This window comes from Fragaria vesca, linkage group LG1 (assembly GCF_000184155.1).
Source record: "Fragaria vesca subsp. vesca linkage group LG1, FraVesHawaii_1.0, whole genome shotgun sequence".
NCBI lineage: Eukaryota > Viridiplantae > Streptophyta > Magnoliopsida > Rosales > Rosaceae > Fragaria > Fragaria vesca.
The window spans coordinates 19,814,296-19,819,356 of record NC_020491.1 but is presented as its reverse complement, the minus strand read 5'-3'; the positions used below and the strand labels follow the sequence as shown (position 1 = coordinate 19,819,356).

Here is a 5,061-nt window from a genome sequence, read left to right as displayed (position 1 = left end):
TTCCTCCTTGGACACTAGCACTGCCACCCTCACCAACCTCTCCCTCCTCCAGAACCTCTTCGAAGAGGCCGCCGTCGAGCCGATCTCCGCTTGGATCGCGCTCTCCGGCCTCAAGGTTCATGCTCAATCAAATTTTGTATACAACTTTTTTTTTTTTTTGTTGAGATGAATTTGAAATTGAGTGATGGAATTGGTGCTTAGAGATAATAGTTAATTTTGGTGCTCAATCAAAATTGTAGCAGGAATTGGTGCTCAATCAAAATTGTTGTGCAATTTTGGTGAATAGAAATAGTTAACAGCATTGAAAATGGTTTGCATTGTCAATTTTAGAGTTATATGAGCCTTTTTCAAGCTTGATATATATTGGGGGTTTATGGTGAGGTTTTGTACAATTATTATATGTTCATCACTTCATCGTCTCTGATTCTCTATGGTATGGAATTGGGTTGCAAATTTGAGCTATCCGGGATTAGTATCTTGTGCTTTTGGACAAGTACTTTCACTATTCATGACATATTTCCAATAGATGGTTTTGATACCTATTCAAGGGTTGTGCACATGATGTATCATCTTGATAGATATAGTGGTGGTCATATTTGAGTTATAATGCTTGGTTTCTGTTCGTGCATGGATGAATTTGCTTGTAACCTGCGGTGATGAAATCATGTATGAGAAAGAACTTAGGTGATATTAGGTTCTAATCACTCGAGTCTCCATGCTTGTTCTCTTTGATATTAGGTCCTACTGCCCCCAATATAAGGTCTTATTGACCCCAATAGGTGGTTATATTGCCCTCAATATGGACATGTTATATATGACTGAAGCACATATTTAAGTTCAAGGGTCCTACTGCCCTCAATAGGAGGGCTTATTGACCCTAGTATGAGGCCCTACTGACCCTAGTAGGAGGTCATACTGACCCCAATAAGTGGGCATATTGCCCCTAATAGGGACTTGTTATAAGTGACTAAAGCACAACGGTCCCCAGAGTCCGGTTAACGGTTGCCGAAGCCCGGTCAACGGTCCCCGGAGTCCGGTCAACGGTCCCCGGAGTCCGGTCATCGGCCCCCAGAGTCCGGTCAACAGTCCCCGGAGCCCAGTCAAAGGTTGCCGGAGTTTGGTCAACGTCATTGGTCGTGGGAATCCGATCATAAAAATTTTATTTTATAATACTCTTATAATGGTCTATTGTAGTTTATTTAATTCATTAAGAATATATTTGTCTTTTTGCTGTTTAAGTTGGCTCTTAGGAATTTTAAAATCTGATTTTGTTAGTGGGAATAAAATTCTTAAAATTAGGGTTAGTGGGCATTGTCCCTAATTTTATTCACACATTCTTATATGTTTAATACACATCTCTTTAATTTTTTTTGTCATTTTTCCCTTATACTTCCTCTTGTTGTGTTCTTCCTTTTACTCCTCCATCTTCAGAAAAATCTCCGTGATACAAACCCATATATTATAATAAATATAGGGAAACCTTGCATGTAACTTATCAATCAAAGTTTTGATCGATTAACACCAAATTCATGGTTTCACATGGAATGGAATAGCTTCGTAAGGAATCCAAGTCAACCACAATTGAAACCCGAAATCTCAATGATTTGCTCTTGTAGAGGCATTTCAGTTTTGAAAACTCAGGTTTGTTGGTTGTAATCAAAATGAATTTTAGAATGGATTAACTCAATTAAGAGAAAGTCATACCATAATTCATATGCAATCAAAACTTGTAGTTGTTTACTTGTAGTTCTCTCTGGCAGCCAACCACCCACCAATTAGGATCACCAGCTTTGACATTTGCAATCCCGGTGCTTTTCCTTGTTGCCGACCATCCTTGCCGTAAAAGAGAAGCCGGAGTTATGATTAGTCTATTGAGCAAAAGGCAAAATGGAAATAAATATTTTTACAAAAATATGGGGTGTGTATCTAGAAAATAGCAATGTGCTAATAAAATTTCTCTTTCTTCCACCATCCAATATATTATTTTCGAAAGGCAATTCATGTAATTACATTTTTTTTTTCTTTTCTGTCGGTAAGGATAACCTACTAATTCCTAACTTAGAATTTTATTGAAGAGGAAAGAAATATTACATCATAGAAAGAGGGACGAGGCCAACATCTCTCACAAAATAATACAAAGCAAAGAACAAGAGAAAACTTGCATTCACTTCCCCATAAATAAAAATAAACGTGACCATATGGTGCCAAGACTAAGCACAGATTGGCAAGTTCGGAGGAGGTGGTCGGATCTTGGTATCATTGGTTGGTCCATTCTTCACTATAAGTACTGTGTTCATGCCCCAACTAGCATGACGTTCCAAATGACAATGCATAAACCACACTCCTAAAACATGGAAATTCTTCTTCAGTTTGCAATTCACACACAGTATAAATGATTGCAAACATATGTAGTTCAAATAGTACTACTTACCCATTATAGGTTGGACACATACTAGTCATAAAACCTAACTCTAGATCATAGCAATTAATCCAATATGTATGAGAAGGAGAAAGGTTGTTCTATTTACCAGGATTGTTAGCAACGAATCGAATGGCAGTCCATCCATTCTTAGGAACTCCGACGGTATTCACTTCCGGCGGATCGATCAAGTTGTAAGTGTCCGGAGAAGTGGTCTCGTTCCAATTGCCATAAGCTGATCCGACGACATAGAAGCTATAACCATGCAAATGCATCGGATGGTTTTCTGCATTCCCAATATTAGTCCCTTGGTACACAATTTCAACCGATGCCCCGTACTCAACCAATTTCGCCTTCGTCCCTACTTCTGGCAGTAAATAATCGTCTGCATCATCCCCTGTAAAGTTGAATACCACAGCTGGTTGACTAGGAAAGTCACTGTCAAAGCTGGTATCATTCAACATGCTGCGCAATTACCATAAGTTAATCACCTGTATGTATCAGTACGCGCTTGAGGTAAAACTGTAAAAAAAAATGTAGGCATAGCATGTACACATGTACACATGTATCAGTACCTGTAGTATTGTTGCAGTATATCTGTAGTTGGGGTAGAGAAACTGATATTGTTTAAGCTAGCAGCCAGTCTATTACCTTGAGGACCCCCACAAGTGCCATTAACAAGATCACAGGGTAGCTGATTCACCGAAACTGTGATAATGATTCTTTTGGTAATATTTTGAGGCACACTAATGGGATGTTCCTCGCTTGCTAAAGCCTTCAACTTGCTTGTGAAGTTATCTACAGATTCTTTGTCTGTCGTCGAGGGAAGTGAAGGAAAAGGAATGGAGGACGGGGCAGTTGCGTTTGTGTACCGGAGAATAGCTGTGGTGGTGGTATTGTCGAATGGAGCTCCCGAATACAAAGAAGGGACTAGCAGCAATGTAGTAGGAACTTGGAGACTGGTCTGCTGTGAGTAGAATGTCCATGGTTTGGCCTGGAGCTATCATTATGTAGCTTGTCACTATTGGCTTGAGGTATGCTGCGTCTTGAGTTACCACGGTGAAGTTGTGTCCGGCGATTCCGAAGAACATTTCTTCGTTCATCACACCACTCACTAAACGAAAAAGATAGGTCTTGCCGTATTCAACATCAAAAGTCGATATGGTTTCTGCAACATGTAACAGAAGAAAGTAAACTTTTGAACAAAAGTCTTTGCACAGATCGATTGGCATTATTTCATATAGATGTAAATACCATTAGAGCAATTGTACAAAGCTCCTGGCCAGCCGTTGATGGTGAATCCATCCGACGGGTCTGGGTCACCTCCAATAAGTGTAGCATCATCAATTAGTTCCTTCACATCAGTATTGAACCAAGATGCTGCCAATACCATATGTATCAATAAGAGGGAGTCCGAATACTAGATGTGACAGAGTAAGCATAACTAGCTAGATTTGAACTATAAGACCGGGACAGGTTAAAATTATAGATCACATATGTATGTATGTACCAAGAAAAAGTGTTTGCTCTGCATAAGGCTCGGGAAATGGATATGTCTTTCCTATTTCAGGCAAAATAACGATGTGGCCATGGACTGTGGCTCGTGACCAATCACTATGCGCATGCCACCATAGCGTGCCTTCTTCATCTGAAAAAATGACTTCATAAGTGAAGTTTTTCCCTGGCTGAATCGGGCATTGAGTGATGTTTTCCGGACCATCTGACCATGGATTATTTGGTTGCTTCACTCCATGCCTAGAATAATTAGCTACATCAGTCCAACCATAGTGAAGTAGAGTATCAAAACTGAGAACAGTGATCGATATTATTTGAGAGAGAGAGAGAGAACCAGTGGATGGTGACACCATATTTGCCGTCATTGTGAACATTAACAAAAGCAGTATCTCCTTTGCGAACATGAATAGTGGGTCCTGGGAACTGCTCATTTACGGTGAGCATCGGCTTTTCGAAACATAGTCTTGTAAAGTTCGTCTCCTTCAGCTGCAATGATCTTAACAGTAAGCTTTAAGGTATGAAGAAAAATACTCATGCATGATCCATATACGTAGACGATCCTTACTATAAAGCTGTAGTGGTGGACGTTAGAAGCCGCAGCGAGGAGGAACAGCCCATCGAGGAAGAAGATCCCAAAGAGGAGCCCCAGCATTTTCTTCACTTCCATCTCTCAACTCCCTCTTCTTTACTTCTATGCTGTCTTTGATGGTTGATTCAGCTTGTGATTATGAGCTATTTATGGAAGGACACAAACAAGTCTTGCAGAACTTGAAAAATATGAAGTCTCTTTAAACTTGTGTTGAAATAATTCATCCACACCCAACAGTCCAATTAACCTCCCATCCATCTATGAAGACGGGGCCCGATCGACAAGTACCTTAATTTTATTTATCGACAAAGGCAGAAGATGTACTGAATGAATGAACGACCTCATGTTAATTATAGAGTACGTGCTCATGTATGTGCCAATCTAATGGAACCTAGCTAGGACGACTAGCTTAAGATCAGAGAGGCGCGCGCGGTAACTTTTCTTATATTAGTTACTCAACTTAAATCTATGAAAAAAACTCTACCATATATATATATATATATATAGGGCCCTTCCACTAAGGGATCCCTTATTATGA

At 39.8% G+C, this 5,061-nt stretch overlaps 1 pseudogene across 1 annotated transcript; it reads right to left on the bottom strand.

Annotated features, from left to right (window-relative positions):
- Positions 1-1,956: 1,956 nt before the first annotated feature.
- On the bottom strand, positions 1,957-4,710 carry LOC101296038 (annotated as a pseudogene). The gene is made up of 7 exons (XR_183789.1): positions 4,500-4,710; positions 4,269-4,420; positions 3,930-4,174; positions 3,674-3,799; positions 2,995-3,587; positions 2,529-2,884; positions 1,957-2,344 (listed from the first exon to the last, which is right to left on the bottom strand). The product of XR_183789.1 is annotated as a putative laccase-9-like (transcript).
- Positions 4,711-5,061: the final 351 nt, after the last annotated feature.